Here is a 27,940-nt window from a genome sequence, read left to right as displayed (position 1 = left end):
GACGGAGATATGGAAAGGGGTAAACAGGTATTTAAAAAAATAAAATAAAATAAACAGGAACTTGTACCGAGTGACCACCTCCATTCATTCCAACGACACGGAGACAGACAGCCACCTCAGCAACTTTCTATTAAAATCAGCTAAAATATGATAGAATATTTAACACATTTAAGGTCCGGTCCCACAATATCGATAACTATAAATAAATAAGCCCCCTGCAGTTTATGTGGTTGGTGCTCACACCAGACCAATAACGATCCCTATGGACCCTTTTCATGTGACGTCACGACAAACGCGGCCGCCATTTTGGACATGTACTACCAGTAGTTTACCACAGCCAACATTGAGGAACGGCAGCAAAGAAAGTTTTTACTTTCAGCAAGACTTCCATCATGCCACTATATTGTTGTGCACCTGGATGTAGTAACCATCAACACACAAGGCAAGGTTTATCATTTTATCGGATCCCGACGGAGAAGATGGATAGCGGCCATTAACAGGAAAGATTGGCAGCCCTCGGCATACCAACGCTTGTGTAGTGACCACTTTGTTGGAGGTAAGACGAATAAAATTAGCCAGAAAAGGCATTATAACATTCTGTGGCAGCGAGTGTGTAACCAAATAGGTTAAAATAACCCATTGTAACCTCTTTGTTCTTCTGTAGTAGCTATTGTTGACTAGCTAATGTCAACAACATAGTAGCTAGTATGTTACTGTAGCAATGTTTACGTTCAGTCATTTGGATGACTGTTAAAACCTTTCAGTCTCAAGTTTTTCCCTTTACTGTATTTACTAGTTTACTGTAATTATGATCCGGCAGCTATTTACCGGATCCAGTGTAAATAGCTGCCGGAGCCAACGTCCGAGGTTCCGGAGCGCGCTCCGGCTTGCTCCCCCTCAAATTAAGCAGCGCTCTCCGGAAGCCGGAGCGCGCTGCTTAATTTGAGGGGGAGCAAGCCGGAGCGCGCTGCTTAATTTGAGGGGGAGCAAGCCGGAGCGTACGTCAGTGAACAATCCTGGTGGAAGCAGGTAAATGTCGTTCTCTAAGCCTGCTAACCTCAATTTTTGTAAATACCTCTCCCTCTGCTCGCCCTGTAAATGCCCTACGTCGCTAGATAGTGAAGGTGTTTTCTGCATCTCGCTCCTTTTTCTTTTATGTTTTTCGTTTGTCGCCTTCCTCGCATTCAAACTGGTGTCCAAAATGGTGGTCACGTGACTGAAAAGGGTCTATAGCCCAGGCCTGGGTTTATCCGTATCAGTGAGATCGCTTCTGGAGCGATTTTTTCCAGGCCTGGACCTGAGCCGATAAAACATCTGACCAATCAGCTAATTGTTTACATGTGACGTCGTCTGAGCACGTGCTATTTTTTCCCCGGGCATCTTTGTACATCCTTGTTGCATCATGAAGTCACGGAATACGGATTCACAGAAAATAAAAAAATATATAATACAAAAGTATGGATCTTTTATTCACAGATGTGTGATTTCATCCGTAACCAATCTGTAACATACTGAAACGTCCGTGACCAATCTGTAAATTATTAACAACTGTATTAATCTGTAACCACTCCGTATTTTGTATCCTTTATTATATTTCTGTAATCCGTGACCTATCCGTATTATATATCAACCACCGGAGTGTGTGCATGGGTTGTTTTAAAGTCCAAGCTGTACAGCATGACCCGGAATAACGTGCTACTACTTGGGGGGGGAAAAAAAAAAAAAAAACCTTCCATGACTATTCCTAAGCTGCATGCATTTATTTCCCTGAGCGTCAGGACCAAGCGATATTATAGTCGGGATTATAGTTGTGGCGTTTCTGCTCCAGACTGGAACTAAATTCAGGTATAGGTACAGTCAGAGTTATTAACCCCGCCGACAGTAGTCGGAGGGGTTATTATTTTCACCTGCGTCAGTCTGTGTGTGTGTGTGTGTGTGTGTGTGTGTGTATCTGTCTGTCTGTCTGTGTGTCTGCAAGATATCTCAAGAACCAATGGATCGATTTGGACCAAATTTTGTACGTGTTGCCAATCACCCAGGAAGGAAACCATTAAATTTTGGAGGTCAAAGGTCAAGGTCATGGCAGAACTTCGAAATTTTCGCCCAATGTATTTTAATAGGGAAAAGGCGGGGTTTGCACTTGTTAGAGTGTCCCTGTCTAGTTGGTGTTGTGGGACCGGGCCCTTAGTATCGTTATTATGGACAGCAGGATATTCTGTATTGCCAGGAAAAACTCTCATGGCTAACATAATTGAGACCAGACGGCTTGCAAACTTCAGTTTAGGTTGTGGAGATAGATAATACTAGTCAGCTTTGTCTCTGCCATTTTAAAACGAAGTTGTCCAGTTAGACAGTCAACATGCTGTAACTCGAAGGGCAGTCAGTCAGTCAGTCTTCAGAGACGGGTTTTTCCTGAAAGCAATTTGCCATGTGAATAATAAACACTTCAGAATATAATTAATTCATGCTGCTATGCATCTGCACTTTGACAGATTATTAAATTTAATTTCTAGTATCACAATTCTCATTGTGTCTTTTTTTTTGCCTTCAATGTTCTGTTTCTCTATATTTGGATCATAGAGAAGCCATTTTAATTTCATTGTATACATTTACACTGACGATATGGGTAGATCTTCAATAACAGAATTACATTCACAGAAAAATGTAATCACAGGGTTCCTACAAGTTTCTTCAAGTCAAATTCAAGGCTTTTTCAAGGCTTTTTAAGACCAATAATCCACAAATTTAAGACCTTTATCGCAGTTCACCATAATTCACCGGAAACAAACATCTCAAGTTGTGTGTACTCGTTTCTTAGAAAAATGTGAAAATGCGCAAAGGATGATGTACAGAGTACTCACCGAACACCACCACAATACAAAATCATGTAATGTTCAGCAGACGATGCTTAATTAAGAGACTGTTATTTATTTTCGGGGTCAATGGAGGATGTCCTTTTGTGTGATAACTTTGTGTGACACCTTGCTGAATTAATTTCTGTCTCTAAGTTGTCTTTGACGTTAAAAGATTCTGGATATTCTGAGTCACTGATAATACATTGCATAGGCTTCACTTCCAAATTCTGTGAATGAAAAACACATTTAAGTTTACCATTAACAGATTTATTAAAATTATTAACAACAGTTATTAACAACAGTGACTTACCACAAGAGCTATGCCTTTACATCCATTCCTGCCTAAAGCATCATAAAAAAAAAACAAACCACTTGCTAAATGACAACCATTTTTGGGCAACACGTACTTCAAGTTAAAAAAAAACATTTTAGGTGAGAACCATAATTGCACTTAAACTTGTTCATTCACAGTAACATACTGATATTTTTAATGAACAATCTCAAATCTTATGAGCCTGAATGCAGTCAATTTCTAAGTTCTGCACTCCAAATCAACTCTAGTACTAGGGACTACTGTAGCGGCAACAGACTGGCCATCCTTAGCCGTGCTAGGTAGTTGGCTAGGTACCAGCTGGCTAACGTCAACAGCTGGCCGAAACACAGATGAAACAGACGGCGTTTGCCGTTTATCATTGAGAAGAGCCATGTGTTTTGAAGACTGCGCGTGAGAATCCAGCGCCTTAACGCCCATTGTGCCCAATTTAAACGTCCTTTTGCAAACTGAACAAAAAGCTGCGAATATGTCACCATCCACTGGTTTAACCCATTCTCGAAATGAACTATGATGTAGCCATAACTGGTTAAACTTACATTTGCCCATTTTTACACCGTCGAGTTATCGTTTAGCCTGCTTCCACCTCCCTGACTTTCCGAATTTCCATTAATCGCCAGCTGTAAACTATTAGCAGCTACCTCAGTCGGTGTGCGCGCGTAATTGTTCCGCCCACAACTCCAGTTCCACCACTATTGGCTACTTGGCCACTCGTGCCTCATTTACTAAAACAATGACGAAAAAATAACGCCTGCTGGGGTATTTAAGTAATGAACAATGCTAAAATACAAATTATCATCGGTGCACAAATTTAAGACCTACACATTAAAATTCAATGCTTTTTCAAGGCTTTTCAAGGTATTATTTCCAAATTCTCGAATTCAATGCTTTTAAGACTTTTTAAGACCTCGCGGGAACCCTGAATCAACTTTTAATTGCAGTATTCAAGACGAGACGTTGACGACAGCGTAGCTCACTCCGGCCCCGTCTAGTCCAGAAGGAACGATCTAAAGTGGGACACCATGCGCAATAAATGCTGCAAGCGATATACACAAGCTACATATAGAAGCTATATACACCCTAGGAATACCGACCTATTTGCCAGAAAGAATCCAAAACAGAAAGGAATTGACCGAGAAGCAGCGATTTTTTGTTGAACTGCTCATTAAGGCTTAATTAGTCCATAACTTCATTAATAATTGTAATTAATAGGGCTGTAACGATATGCGTATCGAAATCGCGATACGCAGAGCCACGATCCGTATCGCGATACAAGAAGGCAGAATCGCGGTACACCCTTTCAAACTTCTCCTCAGCCCAAAAACAGAGGCGCTTCCAAACTTCAATTTATGAATACTTTACTTTTTATTCAAATTACATTTTAAACTTACTTAAATTACTTTTTTTTTTAATATCTATTAGTAAGTCGTTTTTTCGCCGACCTGCGACAATCTTCTGCGAGTCACACAACGTCCACACTCACCACTGGCAGAGCATTCATTTCTTTTAAGCGGTCGCCATTCTGGTTGCGACGCGGGGAGCGAATCTGTAAACAAGCAGCTCATTGGCTGGCTAGGTGTGCCACAAGCCAATCACAATCACTTGACCGGAAAGGCATGCAGTGTTGCCAGATTGGGCAGGTTTAGGTGCTTTTTGGCTGGTTTTGAACATATTTTGGGGTGGAAAACGTTAGCAATATCTGGCAACACTGAAGGCATGTCTGCTTGGGCGGAAGCCTTCTGCGGTAGTTACATTTTGACATGCGAGCAATGTTTCACCATAAAAATTCCGTAATTTCCATCTGTTTTCCGCGATCACAGAAAATCATTGGCCCTATGAGAGTGAGACAGTGAGAGAGCCACCCCCCCCAAAAAAAATCATAACGGATTTACACGATTTGGAAAAATGACTTTCAGAACCGAAAAAAACAGAGCTTCCGGCTCAACAGTATTATTTTGAGAAATAAAATAATCTTTGGATATACATTTGTTCATTTTGCATACATATTACTCATTCTCTGCAGTGGTCTGAATTATTTGTTATTAAATAGTTAATGTAAGTAAGTAAATGTTAATAAGTCAAATTTACTACTTTAAAAAAACATTAAAAAAAAAAAAATCATGGGCGTATCGAATCGTGGGTCAAAAATCGCGATACGAATCGAATCGTGAGTTGGGTGTATCGTTACAGCCCTAGTAATTAAGCAAATCTGGGTAGAAGTTATATGCACCTTACGTACCCCGACCGGGTACGTAACTATTTTCGGCCACAGCACAGGCAAAGCACCGCTGCAGGCGCAAAGACACCACGCAGCACCACAACTTAGTAGTCACGCTGGTGTATTGACGGAAGTTGAGGGTTTTCAGGTGCTGCGTGGTGTCTTTGCGCCTGCAGCGGTGCCTTTGCCTGTGCTGTGGCTGAAAATAGTTCCAGATATAAATTGGTCTAGTAAATCCCTTCGTGTTAATTTGCATTGATGTGTACTCGATGTGAATGTACAGGTCATGAGAAATAATTATAAAAAATCTTGAGTTGAGTTATTTGATTCACTTTTGCAACGACAATGCTAGCTGGACACGCCGGATTACAGCGACTACGCTAAGCTAAAGCTAACCGGGGCGTTTCTAGATCAGGACAATGGCTGGGTCGGCTACAAAACGCTTTGGCTCACTCATCCAACTCTAGGGACTGCAGGGACTGACTCAATTTCACCTGGGGGTGGCGTACTCCTTTAATGAAAAACATTCAGGAAGTCATAAATCTGACTTAGTTTTCTGATTAGCCATTATTTCCCCCACGCTGTCAAATACGCACAAGGTGTTAAAGGATAAACAAAGACCGTCTGACCTTTAACATACATGTCAACCTTTGGTCAATCAAACCTGTATAACCAACCTCCAAAATCCGTATTTCCCTTATAAAATCCGTATAAGATGCAAATTAAAATAATTTACCTAAAATTTGAATGATAATTAACAATGATATATCCCAGTTACTTTTTATTTAATAACAATAAACCTTCAGAATGAATACAAAGCTCCAATGTTTGACAAAAACACAAAGTGTTATCAGCGTAGTTACGAAGGAAATACTTCGTTGTTTGGAGACAGGTTTCACCGAGCGGCTATTATGCGCGAGACTTCATATTAGCCACAAAGTCAGGAAAATCTGTTCGTAAAATTACGTTATAATGACCAAATACAATGAAAAGTATTTTTCCAGTCTCACCTGCGAAAGGTAATCCCATGTGATCTCGTTTGGACGGTAAACCTGTTGGTACAGTTAAACGCAGCACATGAATGAGGCATCTTTATTCTCGGCTACTGTCTAGACGCTATACCAGACACGGTTGAAGAATCTCCACTTTGCCACATCCAATATGGCGGCGAGGATGACGCATGATTCTACGCAGAAGGCGGCGTCTATGTTTATACAGCATGTCTATGACTTCCCGGTTGTCGGGATTCTCGCAATGCGGTGTGAGCATGATCAAAAGTGGAACGAAGTCTCGCTACCACAAGATAACGCGCGATTTCATAAGACTCTTTACTGGCTGTCTGTGGTGTACAGTACGTTTGTAAATGTTATGCGCTCTTTTATCATCGTGGGAATTGATTACAGCTCTAAATAAATATTGAAGTTTTTTTAAAGAATCCGTATAACTTTATTTATACGCCCGTATACTACGTTTATTGAATCAAATCCGTATAAATTACGGACATTCCATATAGGTTGACATGTATGCTTTAGACCGGCACACTTGCTCGGAGGTGCTCTATACATCCAGCCTCAGGTATTTCATCACTAATCAAGGCACTAAAAACACAGCGTGCAGCATGTTTACTTTTTTTTTTAATGCGTCTCTTGCTCACGAGTCCTGTTTAAGAGCAGTAACCATGCGTTTATAGACTCTGGGGTTACTGACGCAAGCCTTTTTCAGTGTGAAAGTAAAACAACGATGATGCGTGCGGAAAGATTCATCATCCAGTCAGGGCACGGTAGATACAGAGCATGAGGTTAAACATTATAGTGTGTGTGGTTTTTTTTTTTTTTTTAATGTTATCGTCAAGACTTCAATCTGATTCAGCTCATACATGAATAAAATCAAACAAGGAAAAGCATCAGCAACAGTGTGGTATAGCACGTCCTAAAGTGCTTTATTCCTCTTGCACCACAATGCTTTGCACAATTATGCCAATTACAATTTTTTATTAATTAAAAAAAAAAAAATCAACCAATTATCAGCTCCTTCACTGAATTGATCAGGTGTGTTAAAAAGCAGCGTGACGCGAATAAACGAAGCTAGTCAGCGTGTGACAGCATGCTAATCCTTCTCCTGAGCAGCATGGGTCTGAACGCAGGAGGACATCCTGTTAGCAGCTCGACGCACACACACAGAGCTCTAGAAGCTTCAGGCTAGAACCGCAGACGTGTTTGCTTTCTCTTTAGCATCTACAGTGACCTGAATAAAACCTGTGCTAGTCAGTGTGTGGCTCCAGTTTGACTCAAATGTCAAAAACAGCACTGATGAACCTGGTGCAATGTAACATAGCATATATTGTGTGTAGAATCGTGGGACTAAATAAAGAAGAACGATGAACTCTGCATTTCTGTGATCCTTTCAGAAAGGCTCCTGACATTCCTGCAATCTAACGTTAATTTGTTGAAACGAAAATATCAAAAATCGTGTACAATCAAGGCCCTTGAATCCGCAGAGGCATTTTAGAACCAAAACAAAAGGAGCCGTTTTGAAATGTGAGAATCCTCATGGGAAGTCACCACACGTTTCAAATTCTGCTTAAACGTGTCAAATTTCAATAACCAGATTACATTCAGTTCAGATCTCTGCACGTCGGCTTCAGATTCAACACTAATCCTATCCTCAGGCTTCCTTTAGGAGAGAACGGCCTTTGGGACGTTTAGGTTTATTTCAAAGCAACACGACGAGACAAAAGCTAAAGCGATGTACTACAGTATAGAGCGGGTTTACGGTTATTTAGCACAAAAGTCCCACAGCGCAGGTCCTCGAGTGCCTCATAGCGCAGGTCCTCGAGTCTTTTACAGCGCAGGTCCTCGAGTGCCTCATAGCGCAGGTCCTCGAGTCTTTTACAGCGCAGGTCCTCGAGTGCCTCATAGCGCAGGTCCTCGAGTCTTTTACAGCGCAAGTCCTCGAGTGCCTCATAGCGCAGGTCCTCGAGTGCCTCATAGCGCAGGTCCTCGAGTGCCTCATAGCGCAGCTCCTCGAGTGCCTCATAGCGCAGCTCCTCGAGTGCCTCATAGCGCAGCTCCTCGAGTCTTTTACAGCGCAAGTCCTCGAGTGCCTCATAGCGCAGGTCCTCGAGTCTTTTACAGCGCAGGTCCTCGAGTGCCTCATAGCGCAGGTCCTCGAGTGCCTCATAGCGCAGGTCCTCGAGTCTTTTACAGCGCAGGTCCTCGAGTGCCTCATAGCGCAGGTCCTCGAGTGCCTCATAGCGCAGCTCCTCGAGTCTTTTACAGCGCAAGTCCTCGAGTGCCTCATAGCGCAGGTCCTCGAGTCTTTTACAGCGCAGGTCCTCGAGTGCCTCATAGCGCAGGTCCTCGAGTCTTTTACAGCGCAGGTCCTCGAGTGCCTCATAGCGCAGGTCCTCGAGTCTTTTACAGCGCAGGTCCTCGAGTGCCTCATAGCGCAGGTCCTCGAGTCTTTTACAGCGCAGGTGCTCGAGTGCCTCATAGCGCAGGTCCTCGAGTGCCTCATAGCGCAGGTCCTCGAGTTTTTTACAGCGCAGGTCCTCGAGTGCCCCTTAGCGCAGGTCCTCGAGTCTTTTACAGCGCAGGTCCTCGAGTGCCCCATAGCGCAGGTCCTCGAGTCTTTTACAGTGCAGGTCCTCGAGTGCCTCATAGCGCAGGTCCTCGAGTCTTTTACAGCACAGGTCCTCGAGTGCCTCATAGCGCAGGTCCTCGAGTGCCTCATAGCGCAGGTCCTCGAGTCTTTTACAGTGCAGGTCCTCGAGTGCCTCATAGCGCAGGTCCTCGAGCCTTTTACAGCGCAAGTCCTCAAATCTCGTAGCGCAAGTCCTCAAGTCTTTTACAGTGCAAGGCCTCAAGTGCCTCATAGCGCAGGTCCTCGAGTCTTTTACAGTGCAAGTCCTCAAATCTCAGTGCAGGTCCTCAAGTGCCTCGTAGCGCAAGTCCTCGAGTCTTTTACAATGCAAGTCCTCAAATCTCAGTGCAGGTCCTCAAGTGCCTCGTAGCTCAAGTCCCCAAGTGCCTCGTAGCGCAAGTCCTCGAGTCTTCTACAGTGCAAGTCCTCAAATCTCAGTGCAGGTCCTCAAGTGCCTCGTAGCTCAAGTCCCCAAGTGCCTCGTAGCGCAAGTCCTCGAGTGTTTATAGCATAACATCCAAGAACACTTCATGTTTATTATGAATACTCACTGATCACATTTAAAAGATGTTTGATGGATTTTTTTAATGAAAATTGCCGAGATTCAGATCGAAAATGAGCGATTGTATTTCCCCACTCCGCCATCTTGAAACCGCTGTGTTTGATGTCGTCCGTATGTTAGTCACCAATCCTCCTTCCAAATTATCTACCACAGCACACACCCTGACAGTACACCGCTACAGACAACCTCCAGGTTTATTTAGTCTTCATGAAAGTGCTAAGCTTAAATTAAATCATACTTATTATTTACAATTTGCTAATTTGATAAAGAATGAAGTCAAGCAAAATTTACAAGAGTTTAAAGAAAAATTTGTTCTTTAAGTTTTGTACAAAAGAAAAAAAAAGGTCGAAAGAAAGGAAGACTATGTACGGCTCCTTCAATAGCTTTATTGGTCAAATACATATGAAAAAAGTAATATGTGATATCAAATGGACTTAATTTGAGTAAGTTAGTTTTTAGGAATAGATTCCGCTCTTAGTTGGCAAAACACGTTGTCAAGCAGGGCATGAGACATAAGTCACCTGGTTAATTAATTCGGCAAACGTGTAATTATTGACAGTCAGTTGCACAGCAGCAAAAATTCCGGCTTCCAGTCCCTAAGCAATCATAATAAACCCCTTCCGATATAAAGATTTTTTTTTTTTTAATATTATGACCATAAGGCTAAAAAAAAAAAAAAAAAAAAAGTGTGTTTCAGGTAACCCGACCGATCGAGAATTTCCGCGTCGAAATTGCTGACGGTAAAGTTATTACAAATTTCCCTCGATATTTTAGTGTAAACGGCGTTAGTTTGTCATAATTTGTTTCAACGCATTCAAGTTGTGAAAGAAACGATAAAAAGTAAAATGTTTCGCCACTTCTATCAGCCCTCCTGCATAAACATGGAAGCGCACTTGTATACTGAAGGAGGAAGGGAAAACTGAGCCGAGCCGCCATTTTGAATCCTCATTCAAGGCTGTAATGCAAATTGCTTCCTCTTCAGTATACAAGTGCACTTCCATGGCAGGGAAAAACACTACGTTTTGCCGCCTATGTAGTCCCCTATTTATACAAATAGGAGTCATTCAGGATTCAGCCATGTTTGTGCTCGACCCAAGTTCTACAGTAGGCTCGGCTAGGCCGTCTGCTTTTAATGGAAGTAGCCTAGGACGTTATTTTCACGTTATTTCTTGATAAGGTGTTTTCACGTTATTACATGAAAAGATCATGAAATAACGTGATAATTTCGTATCATGAAATTACGTGATGTTATTACATGATAAATATATTGTAAAAACGTGATAACTTTGTTAATATCTTTTCACGTAATTACTTGATTCTAAGCCAATTTTTTTGAGTGTGGCAGCAATACGCTTCCATAGATCATAACTCGAACTCTCGCGATTTTTTTTTTATTCGTTTAAAGATTTAAAACACTTTTCTTTTATTATGATGTGTGGTATAAAGGATTCTGTGCCAAAATACTATTTTGTAAGATGTTTACTAGGGCTGTAACAATATGCGTATCGAAATTGCGATACGCAGAGCCACGATCCGCGTCACGATACAAGAAGGCAGAATCGCGATACACCCTTTCAAACTTCTCCTCAGCCCAAAAACAGAGGTGCTTCCAAACTTCAATTTATGAATACTTTACTTTTTATTTAAATTACATTTTAAACTTACTCAAATTACTTTTATTTTTTTATATCTATTAGCAAGTCGTTTTTTCGCCGACCTGCGACAATCTTCTGCGAGTCACGCAACGTCCACACTCGCCACTGGCAGACCATTCGTTTCTTTTAAGCGGTCGCCATTCTGGTTGCGACACGGGGAGCGAATCTGTAAACAAGCAGCTCATTGGCTGGCTAGGTGTGCCACAAGCCAATCACAATCACTTGACCGGAAAGGCATGCAGTGTTGCCAGATTGGGCGGGTTTAGGTGCTTTTTGGCTGGTTTTGAACATATTTTGGGGTGGAAAACGTTAGCAATATCTGGCAACACTGAAGGCATGTCTGCTTGGGCGGAAGCCTTCTGCGGTAGTTACATTTTGACACGCGAGCAATGTTTCACCATAAAAATTCCGTAATTTCCATCTGTTTTCCGCGATCACAGAAAATCATTGGCCCTATGAGAGTGAGACAGTGAGAGAGCCACCTCCCCCAAAAAAATCTTAACGGATTTACACGATTTGGAAAAGTGACTTTTTCAGAACCGAAAAAAACAGCTTCCGGCTCAACAGTATTATTTTGAGAAATAAAACAATCTTTGGATATACATTTGTTCATTTTTGCATACATATTACTCATTCTCTGCAGTGGTCTGAATTATTTGTTTTTAAATAGTTAATGTAAGTAAGTAAATAAGTCAAATTTACTACTTTAAAAAAACATTTTTAAAAAAATCGTGGGTGTATCGAATCGTGGGTCAAAAATCGCGATACGAATCGAATCATGAGTTGGGTGTATCGTTACAGCCCTAATGTTTACTTGTGTTAATTTTTTCGAACAAAATAAAAAAAAAATTAAGAAAAAAAAATTTTTTTTTTTCCTACCTACAGACCTTATTTTAGTATTTCATGTTACCGGAAACACACTTTTTTTTTTTTTTTTGGCCTAATCCAGAATTGTGCTAAAGAACATAGAATCGTGCTAAGAGACTTCAGAACTTGTGCTAAAAGACTTTTGTGCTAAATAACCGGATACCGTAGAGTGTATTACTTGGCATCGTCTTCCTGATGGAGTGTTGGGAGAAATAATCTGGACTAACGTGGGCTTTTTTTTGGCAGAGATATACAATTATCTAAGATGATTCAGGGAGATCTACCTGGCAGAGCTGCGCGTTAAGCTCCGACTCCTCTTCACTGATCACCAAGAGCGCGTCAGATGCCATGCTGAGTCAGAGACGGCCTGGGGGACATGTGCGCGAGTGTCTCTTCCAAGATCTTCAACACGAAAGCAATGCAGCATTTGAACAATTCAACAAAGCTGCATTTCCCTGTTCCTGGTTTAAAGGAACCTGGGCTTTTGGACATCAGGAATCATGTTTGTATGAATATACATTACATAGACATGAGTGTTTTACTGGGAAATATACCAGTCAGATTTTTCAGGATATCAAAAACCAAAACCGACATAAATCTCAGTATGTCACTTGTGAGGAAATTGATGAATTGTTTTGATAAATTTGGGGATTTTTTGTTCGTGAATGTGTCAATATAATAAAAAGAAAATCACATGCTGGCTTGAAGATATGAAGTTTATCTTCTCATGGTGAACTTGTGTTTTTCATACGAAACACATCACAGATCCGAGTGACATACTTAAAGGAGAACTGAAGTCATTTTTAAACTTGCTTTATTTCTTAACGTGTTATTCAATTATGTTTTCGGTTTTAGTAACCTTATATCGTGACTCGTATTGGCAACTAATTGCAATTAAATATTAGACTTATCGGCCTGTTCGGTTTTTAGCCATGTTGAATTTAGTTCGTTTGGTCCACGGCAGGCGTCACTTATCCGCGCGATCTTCACGAGACTTGTGTGAGACTTCAAAACGTGAAGTGTCGGCGGCGCCATTTTGAAAACTGTTTTCCAAACGAAAAATTGCACAAAAACGAGTTTAAATGACGATTACTGCCTACTTTTTTCAAACTTTCCTGATCGCTATCAAAAACAAACAAAACTTCCGGCTTGATTACGTCAGCATTCGAAAGAGGGTGCGCGCATCTTTTGACAACGTTGGCAGATGTTGGTCGCTTTGATTTCCGCTTGTACGTTTTACTTCCGTCCTACGATGTCTCGCACAGGTCTCAGCAAATCTCGTTTACGGCCATTGCTTTGACATATGGACTGATATTACAGCGAGCAAAAATGCATTCCTATATTTAATAAAATGAGAGAAATAGAATTTTGATTTAAAAAAAAAAAAATTTGCCTTCAGTTCTCCTTTAAATAAATAATATCGGCTGGATTTTTTTCATGGTATATCAGATATATTCCATTCAGCTAGCATGATACTGCACAAGTCAAAGACAAACAGCTGAATAGAATATATCCGATAGACCACGAAAAAGCTATTATTATTACTGTACACTACCGTTCAAAAGTTTGGGGTCACTTTGAAATGTCCTTATTTTTGAAAGAAAAGCACTGTTCTTTTCAATGCAGATCACTTTAAACTAATCAGAAATCCACTCTATACATTGCTAATGTGGTAAATGACTATTCTAGCTGCAAATGTCTGGTTTTTGGTGCAATATCTCCATAGGTGTATAGAGGCCCATTTCCAGCAACTATCACTCCAGTGTTCTAATGGTACAATGTGTTTGCTCACTCAGTGCGTTTACATGTACATCCAAATCGAGCTACTGTCGGTAATCGAGCTAAGGGGGGTGCCAGAGAAATCCAATCCTACATGCACACAAGGAAATCGAGCTATTGTGTGAGGTACATTGTGCACCCGAGCCACAGGTGGTGCTACACGCCCCATCATGTTGGTACACTTCCGGTTGTCGTAATGAAGAGCTATTCAAGAGTATAAACAAAGTTATCAGTTCCATGTTCACAAGAAGAACGACGACGAGGACAGCAACATCGAGAGATGTTGTTCCTCCTGACCTCTTCTGCTGCTCGCTACTACTACTGTTGTCATGCCGACCGAGGCTGTTGTGTTTCCCGCTTGTGGTCTCGTCACTCCCGGAAGGGGCAATGCTGAAGTAAGTAGCTCGATAGGGTTTACATGCACTAAGTAGCTCGGCTACAATCGCATAATCTAGGTCGCGTAGCTCGATTATAAGAAATCCAGTTCGGTTCGATTTCAGCCGAGCTAAGGTGTTTCCATGGCATTTAGAACTTCGATTTCAGTCGAGCTACGGCAGAAATTCGATTTTCTCTATGTGCATGTAAACACACTGATTGCCTCAGAAGGCTAATGGATGATTAGAAAACCCTTGTACAATCATGTTAGCACAGCTGAAAACAGTTGAGCTCTTTAGAGAAGCTATAAAACTGACCTTCCTTTGAGCAGATTGAGTTTCTGGAGCATCACATTTGTGGGGTCGATTAAATGCTCAAAATGGCCAGAAAAATGTCTTGACTATATTTTCTATTCATTTTACAACTTATGGTGGGAAATAAAAGTGTGACTTTTCATGGAAAACGCAAAATTGTCTGGGTGACCCCAAACTTTTGAACGGTAGTGTATACAAAACACACACTCTCCATATCAGCATTGTCGAAGGCCAACACAAGCTTACCCACGACTCGGTGCTATTAGCGCGTCAGTCCAGTTACCTTCCAGCCAGTGTAGTGTTAGCGAAGGCCAATACTAGTGCAGTCAAGCCAAATATTATTTTCCCTGTGTAATTTTAGTTACTTTTAAAATCAACATGGACACAACCATGTTGATTTTAAAAGTAAGTAAAATTACACAGGAAAAATATTTGGCTTGACTGCACTAGTATTGGCCTTCGCGCACACAACCAAAATTCTCTCAAAATCTTCTGCTTTTAACGAAGCAAACTTGGCGGCCATGTTTGTTTACAAACTGTCACAGTCACTCACTGACGCGGAAGTTTTACATCTCCGACGTGTCTCTTTTCCAGTTTTTCAATGTCTGTTGGTATGGAAAACTCTTGCCTGAATAATAATGAAGTTTTGGGAGCCTTTCGGGTGTTCAGCGCATCTTTAGTTTCAGTTTTCAGTTTATTTATTTAGTACTTAACTATTGAGGATTTGCACGTGACGTCACGAGGTCACGTGATATTTGTTTATCCGCCATTTTGGACGGCAAGGTCGCGCATAGAACTTAGACGGACCCGTTCTAATTATCAAGTGTGTGGGAGTAGATCTTTCGAGAATGGTTATATCTTGTTCAGCATTTGGTTGTACCAATAGACAGGGCCAAAAGGAGGGCCCGTCGTTTTATAGATTCCCCGCAGACGAGGAGAGACGCGCAAAATGGGTGTCCGCTGTGCGAAGAGAAAACTGGAACCCCAGTTCTACCAGCCGAATTTGTAGTGAACACTTCATATCAGGTAGGTGCAATCTTCTAATTCAATACTCCGAGTACATCTGTTAAGTTGATTTTTGGATTGAATGATAACTGCATACTTAGAAACTAGACAGTCTCTAACGTTTAAAATGGCTATGCCTAGCCCTACTACCCTGGCCTAGTCTATGACAATGTTTTAGCTTTTTGGCTCATATATGCCTTTGAAAGGCCAATCCACAGTAGGGATGGCGAAAACTAAAAAAGAATCTTGACCGACCACCGAGCCTCATTAGCCAGTTAAAGTCGGTTAACCTATGAGTTTAAACAGAGATGCAAACGGCAGATGCCGTTTCACGGCAGAAACGCGCAGATCCGATTTTTTTCTTTAGGGAGGCGTTGGAGTGTCTGAATAATTTCATCAGAGTAAATTCTGTATTAAAATTACTAAATAAGCGATAAAACGTCCTGCATAGTCTCTTTATGATAAACGTCTTAATGCCACTTACCCGTGAGGTTATCAAGTAGACATTCTTCTTCGGTACCTTCCAGAGGTATAGTTGAGATATCCATCCCGCAACAAAATATTTATAAGCTTCCAGGCTCTTGTAAGCTTTGAGGGCTTTGCCAGTGTAACACGATTCACGATTAACGAGAAAATTGTAAATGTCGTGGTAGGCCAGATCGGGCAAATCGTCGGCACCGCAGCTCCGAATTTCCCTGAGCAAGGATTGCGGCAAGTTGTACGGATCTGCAATCCCCAACCTGGAACACTTTTCCACGTAACGCTGCCTCACGTCACCTTCAAGATGCTGAACAAACTTAGACAAGTAATCGCACGATGTAGATGGGGTATTTTCCGAATTTTCTTGGAGATTACTCCCTGGATCCATTACACTCGCGCAAGGTAAACAATCCTGAAGCCGTCCAATATGGCGGAGTAGGCGGAGTAAACATGGACGGGTCACGTGACTGCACATCCTCTATAGCATAGCTAATTCTAGCAGTAGCACTGGATTAGCCTCATCTTCTCCCTTTCCCAGTGGACAAAGATATGATTCTGGGCATGCGCAGCAGAAACATTTTGTCATTGTATATTCGCATGAGCTCTGACGTGTCACATCGTGTTGTCTCGACAACCATGCAATATCAAACCATATTCAATGCTCATTGTCCATTGGGTAGAGTGACGGAATACACGCAAGATAAGCGATATGCTAACAATATCGCATGCTATCGAATCAAACCCACGAGAAGAGACTAGAACACATGTTTTTATTCCATCGAAAAAGTGTCCTGTATGTATAATAAATTACTGATCTTTCACTCCGATGTCGTCACTACCGGTGTTTTCCTGCTGACTAGATGCGCGTTGTCAAAACGACAAACTGGCTCAAAATTAAAATCCTTTTGATCAACTTGCGTGTTATTTTTTGTGGCTGTGTCCATATAATATAAAGAACGTTACACAGTGGCGTGAAGATATGAAGTTTATCTTCTCGGATTGAAAAATATATACATTCACCACTCGAAGATAAACTTCAGACAACCCCAATTCCAAAAAAGTTGGGACAAAGTACAAATTGTAAATAAAAACGGAATGCAATGATCTGTTTTATGATGCGCCAAATGTTTTCTATGGGTGAACGATCTGGACTGCAGGCTGGCCAGTTCAGTACCCAGACCCTTCTTCTACGCAGCCATGATGCTGTAATTGATGTGGTTTGGCATTGTCATGTCGGAAAATGCAAGGTCTTCCCTGAAAGAGACGTTGTCTGGATGGGAGCATATGTTGCTCTAGAACCTGGATATACCTTTCAGCATTGATGGGGTCTTTCCAGATGTGTAAGCTGCCCATGCCACACGCACTAATGCAACCCCATACCATCAAAGATGCAGGCTTCTGAACTGAGCGCTGATAACAACTTGGGTCGTCCTTCTCCTCTTTAGTCCGAATGACACGGCGTCCCTGATTTCCATAAAGAACTTCAAATTTTGATTCGTCTGACCACAGAACAGTTTTCCACTTTGCCACAGTCCATTTTAAATGAGCCTTGGCCCAGAGAAGACATCTGCGCTTCTGGATCATGTTTAGGTACGGCTTCTTCTTTGAACTATAGAGTTTTAGCTGGCAATGGCGAATGGCACGGTGAATTGTGTTCACAGATAATGTTCTCTGGAAATATTCCTGAGCCCATTTTGTGATTTCCAATACAGAAGCATGCCTGTATGTGATGCAATGCCGTCTAAGGGCCCGAAGATCACGGGCACCCAGTATGGTTTTCCGGCCTTGACCCTTACGCACAGAGATTCTTCCAGATTCTCTGAATCTTTTGATGATATTATGCACTGTAGATGATGATATGTTCAAACTCTTTGCAATTTTACACTGTCGAACTCCTTTCTGATATTGCTCCACTATTTGTCGGCGCAGAATTAGGGGGATTGGTGATCCTCTTCCCATCTTTACTTCTGAGAGCTGCTGCCACTCCAAGATGCTCTTTTTATACCCAGTCATGTTAATGACCTATTGCCAATTGACCTAATGAGTTGCAATTTGGTCCTCCAGCTGTTCCTTTTTTGTACCTTTAACTTTTCCAGCCTCTTATTGCCCCTGTCCCAACTTTTTTGAGATGTGTTGCTGTCATGAAATTTCAAATCAGCCAATTTTTGGCATGAAAATTCAAAATGTCTCACTTTCGACATTTGATATGTTGTCTATGTTCTATTGTGAATACAATATCAGTTTTTCATCTCATTCTCATCTCATTATCTCTAGCCGCTTTATCCTTCTACAGGGTCGCAGGCAAGCTGGAGCCTATCCCAGCTGACTACGGGCGAAAGGCGGGGTACACCCTGGACAAGTCGCCAGGTCATCACAGGGCTGACACATAGACACAGACAACCATTCACACTCACATTCACACCTACGCTCAATTTAGAGTCACCAGTTAACCTAACCTGCATGTCTTTGGACTGTGGGGGAAACCGGAGCACCCGGAGGAAACCCACGCGGACACGGGGAGAACATGCAAACTCCACACAGAAAGGCCCTCGCCGGCCCCGGGGCTCGAACCCAGGACCTTCTTGCTGTGAGGCGACAGCGCTAACCACTACACCACCGTGCCGCCCAATATCAGTTTTTGATATTTGTAAATTATTGCATTCCGTTTTTATTTACAATTTGTACTTTGTCCCAACTTTTTTGGAATCGGGGTTGTATCTTCGCACAACTGTGTAAAATCCTCTATTACCCCTTTTCCACCAAATCAGTTCCAGGGCTGGTTCGGGGCCGGTGCTGGTTCACAACTCTTTCAACTTGCAAGCCAGCTGAGAACCAGTTTGCTTTTCCATCGCTCGCGGTGCCACGTCATTACGTCGCTGTATACGTCAGTTACGTTGCTACGTTTGCTTAAACCTTGGCGCGAATATCGAAGCAAAAACAACACGGAAGAAGCAGGAGCAGCAACAACAACAATAATAAATGACTTCGCGTTTGTACAGCTGCGGCTTCTCGCCGCTTAAAAATGGCGATCTTTCGCGGTCTTGTTATTGTTGTTGGTCTTAACAACTCCGCCCCCCCGCTGACGTAAGCGGTTCTTTCCTCTGGCCCAGCAGAGAGTTGGTGCTAGCCTGGAACCGGTTTTTCTGGCCCCAGAGCCAGTTCTTTGTCAGTGGAAACAGAAAACCCGGTTCCAAACTAAGCACTGGCCCCGAACCAGCCCTGGAACTGCTTTGGTGGAAAAGGGGCATGTGTTTATCATCTTCCTACATATCGGAGAGACTCCTAAGATGAAAACGTCTACAGTGTCGTTTTATTTATTTAACTTCATTAATCGATACCTTTCTCGGTTTGTGCTTGCTCATTTGAGTAGCTAAGATGGCTAGTTCATGCCAAGACATCTAATGTTCATGGCAACAACAGTGCTAACAGACAGTGAAGAAAACTTTTCCCCATTTTTCCTTCATGCTTCTGTGCAGCTGTAAGTAAGAACTGTTTCACTGACTTCGTCACAAACACCTGATAGGAGCCGATCATTAAGAACAATATCCCAGATAAAGGCAGATATTTCCCCTCCCCAGGGTTGGCGACATCGTTTCTCATCAGCTTTTTTTTTCCTGCCATGTACTGATAGCAGAAACATCTTCTTGCTGAGTTTTATGTTTTAAATGGGTTATGTTTATACTGTAGTCACTCCTCTGCAGTCTGCTTTACTTTGACTATCAATCCTGAGAATCATCTAGACGTTCATTAATGCAACAGCATACACAAGGCTGATGTAACAGCGGGATCATGTGATATTGCATGTTGGTACTGAAGCATTTTTCCCCACAATTTGGTCATGTCAGTTCACAGCCACCAGCCAGCTCTCCATCATACGACAGCTACTCAGGAAGGTGGCTGAAGGCAAACATACTTCCTCCAACATACAGGTCTTTTTAACGCCGCTCATGCTGTGTGACTCAGGAACGCGCCATCTACCCTCTTCCACTTATGGCCCTTTTCCACTACCCTTTTTCAGCTCACTTTAGCCTGACACGGCTCGCGTTTCGACTATCTAAGAACAGCACGACTCAGCTCGCTTCAGCCCTGCTTAGCACCCAAAACTCACACGGTTTTGGAGTGGGGCTGAAGCGAGCCAAACCGAGCTGAGTGGGGCTAGGGGCGTGAGGAGACACTCCCCTGTGCACTGATTGGTGAGGAGGAGTGTCCTCACATGCCCACACACGCCCCGCGAGCACGCTGGGATCTGTAAACACCGTAAACCCGGAAGAAGAAGAATTACGAATTACGAGAATTATGAAGCCTTATGCGCCTCGCCTCATCTATACGCTCTTGCCAGTATCTGTTGGCGTTGTCGGTGACAACAAGCCACAGCACCAAGACGAGCAACACTAACAACTCCATGCCCTCCATGTTTATTGTTTACTATCCGGGTCATGAGACTACCGCTTAAAAGATCACCGATGTCACTGTTTGCGCCGCCTAACGACATCACGTGACGTCCACCCACTTTCGCTAACTCCACCCAATTTGTCCACCCACTTCCAGCCAGCATGGTTCAGCGCGGTTGTAGTCGAAATGCAACTCCAACAGCCCCGCTCAGCTCGACTCAGCCTGGCACGGCTCAGCCCGACTCAGCCGCGTTGGTAGTGGAAAAGCGGCATTACATGCACTCAGATTCTCACAACTGAAAAACAGAACAAAAAAAGAACAAAAGAAAGCGCTAAAGAAAGAAATCAAGAGGTACAGCCCGATCAAAAAGAAAAAAAGATGAACGAAGAGAAAGGAAAAAAGATTAATGGAGCGAAAGAAAAAGATGAACGGAGCGAAAGAAAAATCAAGAGGTACAGACGAATCAAAAGAAAGAAAAAGATGAACACAGCAAAAGAAAGTGAAAAAGACGAACAACGAAAGAAATCAAGAGGTACAGACGAATCAAAAGAAAGAAAGGAGTGAAAAAAAGACGAACAGAGCAAAAGAATCAAGAGGTACAGAGATTAAAAGAAACTAGATAGAACTTGACGCCAACGGCGTCGATGGGGACGCCTCCGCCCGGTAGACTACACGCCTTATTAAGTTGTGATTTGGGGATGGACATTTGACCTCACAGTAATCTTGACCTGGTGAAATTACTTGCATCAGCCTTGGAGATATTGTGTTCACAAGGTTTTCGGACAGACATTTGACCTCACAGTGACCTTGACCTTAGACCTTTTTGACCTTAAAATCTAATCAGTTTATCTTTGTCCCCAAATGCACAAATGGTGAAAGTTTGGTGAAATTCCTGTCATCTGCCTTGGAGATATTGTGCTCACAAGGTTTTCGGACAGACATTTGACCTCACAGTGACCTTGACCTTAGACCTTTTTGACCTTAAAATCTAATCAGTTTATCTTTGTCCCCAAATGCACAAATGGTGAAAGTTTGGTGAAATTCCTTTCATTAGCCTTTGAGATATCGCGTTCACAAGGTTTCGGGACGGACGCACAGACAGACGGACAACCCGAAAACATAATGCCTCCTGCACCTTACGGTGGCAAAGAAAGAAAGAAAGAAAGAAAGAAAGAAAGAAAGAAAGAAAGAAAGATGAACAAAGGAAAAGATGAACAGTCAAAGAAAGATGAACAAAGGAAAAGATGAACAGAGTCAAAGAAAGAAAAAGATGAACAAAGGAAAAGATGAACAGTCAAAGAAAGAAAGAAAGATGAACAAAGGAAAAGATGAACAGAGTCAAAGAAAAAGAAAGAGATGAACAAAAGAAAAGATGAACAGAGTCAAAGAAAGAAAGAAAGAAAGAAAGAAAGAAAGAAAGAAAGAAAGATGAACAAAGGAAAAGATGAACAGTCAAAGAAAGATGAACAAAGGAAAAGATGAACAGAGTCAAAGAAAGAAAGAAAGAAAGAAAGAAAGAGAGATGAACAAAGGAAAAGATGAACAGTCAAAGAAAGATGAACAAAGGAAAAGATGAACAGAGTCAAAGAAAGAAAAAGAAAGAAAGAAAGAAAGAAAGAAAGAAAGAAAGAAAGAAAGAGAAAGATGAACAAAGGAAAAGATGAACAAAGGAAAAGATGAACAGAGTCAAAGAAAGAAAGAAAGAAAGAAAGAAAGAAAGAAAGAAAGAAAGATGAACAAAGGAAAAGATGAACAGTCAAAGAAAGATGAACAAAGGAAAAGATGAACAGACTCAAAGAAAGAAAAAGAAAGAAAGAAAGAAAGAAAGAAAGAAAGAAAGAAAGAAAGAAAGAGAAAGATGAACAAAGGAAAAGATGAACAAAGGAAAAGATGAACAGAGTCAAAGAAAGAAAGAAAGAAAGAAAGAAAGAAAGAAAGATGAACAAAGGAAAAGATGAACAGTCAAAGAAAGATGAACAAAGGAAAAGATGAACAGACTCAAAGAAAGAAAAAGAAAGAAAGAAAGATGAACAAAGGAAAAGATGAACAGTCAAAGAAAGAAAGAAAGAGATGAACAAAGGAAAAGATGAACAGAGTCAAAGAAAAAGAAAGATGAACAAAGGAAAAGATGAACAGAGTCAAAGAAAGAAAGAAAGAAAGAAAGAAAAGAAAGAGAGAGATGAACAAAGGAAAAGATGAACAGAGTCAAAGAAAGAAAGAAAGAAAGAAAGAAAGAAAGAAAGAGATGAACAAAGGAAAAGATGAACAGAGTCAAAGAAAGAAAGAAAGAAAGAAAGAAATCCCTCCCAACCTGAGAGCACAACCAATTCTGCTCCCCTGAATTCCAAGCACGGACAGCTTCGTCATGACTGGGATTCGATCTCATGATATCCTGATTAAGAAGTATCGAAGCCTTTTAAAATTGTTTTTAATGAGTACAGGTAAATGAGTGCTGTATCAGACCAATATCAGAATCAAACTTCCCTACTTAAGAATGAGTTAAATGTGTATATAAATAGATAAAATAAGAAATAAATGTTCGTTCATTTGTTTTTGTGACCCCTTTTTTATGCCTCCGCCACCGTAAGGTGCAGGAGGCATTATGTTTTCGGGTTGTCCGTCTGTCCCTCCATGCGTCCGTCCTGAAACCTTGTGAACACGATATCTCAAAGGCTAATGAAAGGAATTTCACCAAACTTTCACCATTTGTGCATTTGGGGACAAACATCAACTGATTAGATTTTGAGATCAAAAGGTCTAAGGTCAAGGTCACTGTGAGGTCAAATGTCTGTCCGAAAACCTTGTGAACACAATATCTCCAAGGCTGACACAAGTAATTTCACCAGGTCAAGATTACTGTGAGGTCAAATGTCCATCCCCAAATCACAACTTAAGGCGTGTAGTCTACCGGGCAGAGGCGTCCCCATCGACGCCGTTGGCATCGAGTTCTATCTAATTTTTTAAAAATATCAGTTCTCAAAATGGTCTTTGGTATGCCGGGATCAGGATAATCTAATAGACCCTGATAATCCAACAGCCATGCAAAGCAAGACATTCTGTTGGGGAAAACATGTGGTTGAAGGTAATGCTAATGGAAACACTAATGGAGTGGTTAATACAGAAGAGGATGCCCTAAGCATTACTAAATTTAGTGATGCCCTGCAAGCTTTAAATGCTAGCTGAGTGGAATATAGCTGATATACCACTCAATAGTTCTCTGACTGAAAATGTCAGATTCTTGGTCTAAACGGGATCCAAAAACTAGCCGTCCAAAGCAAGACATTCCATCGGGAAAACATGTGGTTGAAGGTAACGCTAATGGTAATGCTAATGGAGTGGTTAATACAGAAGAGGATGCCCTAAGCATTGCTAAATTTAGCGATGCCCTGCAAGCTTTAAATGAATATATCTGATAGACCACTCAATAGCTCTTTGACTGAAAATGTCCGATTTTCGACCTAAATGAGATCTGAAAACTAGCCATGCAAAGCAAGACATTCCGTCAGGAAAACGTGTGGTTGAAGGTAACGTTAATGGAGTGGTTGATACCCTAAGCATTACTAAATTTATCGATGCCCTGCAAGCTTTAAATGCTAGCTGAGTGGAATATCTCTCATATACCACTCAACACCAGCCAGTACTACATAATCATTTAAAGGGCACATCTTGGGTACATTTAGGAGCAAGATCAATGTAATTCTCTTATTTTATATTAAACTTTGGTCAAAAGTGTTGTGTTTACATCAAAGATAAAATAAACCGATATGACAACGACTGCTGCTGCCAGGTTGGGGACACAAACTAGTAGAAAGGAAGTGTGCCAACAGACTTCCTTAGTGGTCGATTCTGCTTTAAGGTAAAATGCATTTAATTATTGGTCTGCTGTGGGTTTGGAATCGGTAGCCTGACCGATTCGTTCATGTTTGTGGTGCCATTTGTTTGTTGACGCGTGTTGAAATGGAAGATTGGTTGTTGACATGATTTCCAGTGATGCTTTGGTGCTGCTGTGGATCAGATGTGTTGAGTAGCCTGACTGTTTTTTTTTTCTTGCGTGTGGTATCATTGTTGATGCGAGGTTGTTTTTTGAACATGCCAATGCGGACACGATTTCCCCTGATGAGTTATGACTTCAGACGCGATGCGTGTGTGGAGGTGTGGAGTCCGCGTGATATGTGCGCAAGATAGGCTTCTCATGTGTTTGGAGATCCGCGCTCTGAGACAAGCGCAAGCACCCCCCCCAAGGGAAAAAAAGGGACCCCCCGAAAATATCGGCATAGTTCGAACACTGGGTTGGAGAAAGTACCGTATTTTCTGGACTATAAGCCGCTACTTTTTTCCTAGGTTTTGAACCATGCGGCTTATACAAAGGTGCGGCTATTCTGTGGATTTTTCTTCCACCGCTAGGGGCGCTCTAACCGGAAGTAGAATCAAAAATAAGATAGATGAAAAATCAGTGCAAAGAAGAATTAGCAGATCTTTAGCAGATAGAACACGCACGACAAATTACTAACTGGTAATTATTTTCAAATCCAGCCAAGATGATTAAAGTGATTTGTGGTTTCAAACACAGGAGAAATGAAGGTAAATAAATACCGGTTATTTTCTCTTGGTTCTGTTCCGTTTTAATCAGCAAAGTTGCTGCCGTGTTAAAAGGCACTGTTCAGAAAGAATCTGTTCAGGTACATACATGTACATTTACAGTACAAAATCATTCTGTACATGCAGTAAATATCAACATAGATATCTGCGGCTTATAGCCCGGTGCGGCTTGTATATCTTTTTTTTAAATTTTTTTTAAAAATAGAGCGGATGCGGTTTATATACAGGTGCGCTCTATAGTCCAGAAAATACGGTAATGGCAAATAGTGAGTGCACAAACCATAGAAGGTAAACTGTACACAGCGCCAGGGCAGTGTGATGGTATGTCTACTTTTAGATTGTGTTAGCTTATCAATGAACACACTCGTCACTCGACGAGTTTCACGTCTTTATGACGGATACTTAAATGTGTGTTAGGTATTATTGTTGCAGTCTAAGCAGTCATTGTAGCAGCTAGATGAGCGAGAACCGAAAGGGTCTGTGCCATAAACCGTTATTTCTTCATGTCCAAAAATGGCGGTCGCGTTTACGAAGGTCACATGAGTGAAAAGGGTCTATACCAGGGAACTTACCAACATCGTCCGTCCACTCTTTAATTAAATGCGGATCCGGTAGGCGATGTCCACTTGTTAGAGTTAACTTATTTATGTAGCATTCTCGATCTTGTAACGACGATTGTTTGGCATAATCTGACAGCTCATAATGCGGGTCTATGGGCAGCGCCATTGTTCCTGGGTCCAGGCTGCACGCGCATCCTGGTAACGGTCGGTTTGTTTACAAACATGCGAAGGGGTCTATTGAGGTTTTTCACCTGACGTCACAGGGTCACGTGACGCCCCGGTGTCCGCCATTTTGAAGGTCAAGCTAGCTAATGTCAACAACAGTAGCTAGTATGTTACTGTAGCAATCTTTACGTTCAGTCATTTGGATGACTGTTAAAACCTTTCAGTCTCAAGTTTTTCCTTTACTGTATTTACTAGTTTACTGTAATTATGATCCGGCAGCTATTTACACCGGATCCAGTGTAAATAGCTGCCGGAGCCGACGTCCCAGCCTGCCCGAGCGCGCTAGCTCCCAGCCTGCCCGAGCGCGCTAGCTCCGGCAAGCTCGGACGTCGGCTTCGGCAGCTATTTACACTGGATCCGGTGTAAATAGCTGCCGGATCATAATTACAGTAAACTAGTAAATACAGTAAAGGAAAAACTTGAGACTGAAAGGTTTTAACAGTCATCCAAATGACTGAACGTAAACATTGCTACAGTAACATACTAGCTACTATGTTGACATTAGCTAGTGCTAACAGCTAGCTGCTAGTACACTGCTACAACACAGACACCGACCCTAATAATACAGTTCTTGGTCATTGCCTGGTAACAGCAAATTTATAACGGGCCATGTCTCAACAGACTAAGAAGTTATTTCAATGACATTTAATAACATTTTGTTTATCCTGAGGACCGAAAGTAAATGAAAATGTGAACAAACCTCAGCTGTAATAAGATGGCGACCACCGGCTCCAGGGACGACCCGCTGATGTAGGCATGTTACCCAGCCTGACACAAAATATTTGTAGGCATCCAAACTCTTATACGCTTTCAGACCAATACCTGTGTATGGCGATGGGTTTTTAACGACATAGGTATACAGATCACGTGGGCCGAAGTCAGGTAAAGACGAGGGCTTCGTGTACTTCCGTACGTCAGTGAACAATCCTGGTGGAAGCAGGTAAACGTCGTTCTCTAAGCCTGCTAACCTCAATTTTTGCAAATACCTCTCCCTCTGCTCGCCCTGTAAATGCCCTACGTCGCTGGATAGTGAAGGTGTTTTCTGCATCTCGCTCCTTTTTCTTTTGTGTTTTTCGTTTGTCGCCTTCCTCGCATTCAAACTGATTTGAGCCGTGACGTCCAAAATGGCAGCCTCACATGACTTAGGTGGGGTTTACATTAGACCGTATCAGCGGATCATCAGATTAACGTTTTTAAAATGATTAGCGTGCACACAGCAACACCAATACACGATTCGCGTGCACACAGCAACGCCAATATACGGATACGCTCGGCTCCGCAGGCATCCTGCGCTCCAAATCACTCCGCCCTGAACAGCGAGTGCCCTCTGGAGGGTGCGCACTCCGGCCCTGCGCAGCTCACAGAGCGCGCGAGTGAAGCGCACGAGCAGTGATTCGGGACTGAGCCGCTGTGTGTGTGATCTCAGTGCATGTCGGGCATGCGCGTCACTTACCACTTGCAAGTGGAAGGATGACAAGCCTAAAGACAATCATAACTACACAATGGGCAGTATTTGCATCAGTATTTTCATACTTTTATACTCTTTAATGAAAGGTGATACAAGGCGGAAGTCCGCGCCGTTTTTCAGCAGTCGCGTCACATGACCAACGCCAGCGAATCAGGAAGGTGGATGTCACAGTGACGTCGTCCAATGACGACGCCAGCTAGAGCTCAGCACAGCGTATCCGCGTATTCTCAATGTTTACACAGCACCGGACCAGACACGATAAGCTGGCGGATTCCCGTTTCCCGGCGTTTTAATGTAAACGGACAGTGCATCCGCGAAGAAAACGAGACAGATACGGTCTAATGTAAACTTGGCCTTAGTCACGTGGGTGAAAAACCTCAATTCAAAATTACCTGCCACCTTTCTACGTCATCAGGAAGCGCGTTACCCGGAAATTCAAACGGCTCTTGCTTTAAATATTATAGCGTCACAGTTCTCAAAGACGAATATAGCTCAAGTGTCAAATAACCTAAATAAATTCACGTGTTTAATCTTTGACCAAAGTGTGCCTTTAGCCACTGGGGAATGTTAGCATGGTGCTCGCTTCCGCCATGCTGAATTAATTAACTACAAC

General features: G+C 42.1%; 1 protein-coding gene across 3 annotated transcripts in view; it reads right to left on the bottom strand.

The window, feature by feature from the left end:
- Positions 1-27,940, bottom strand: part of cdk16 (cyclin dependent kinase 16) — a 104,600-nt gene that overhangs the window by 75,846 nt on the left and 814 nt on the right. The gene's annotated exons all lie outside the window — the stretch shown is intronic.

The sequence above is a fragment of the Neoarius graeffei genome, chromosome 10 (genome assembly GCF_027579695.1).
Source record: "Neoarius graeffei isolate fNeoGra1 chromosome 10, fNeoGra1.pri, whole genome shotgun sequence".
NCBI lineage: Eukaryota > Metazoa > Chordata > Actinopteri > Siluriformes > Ariidae > Neoarius > Neoarius graeffei.
Note: the sequence above shows the minus strand (reverse complement) of the source record. Positions and strands in the feature narration are given on the sequence as shown.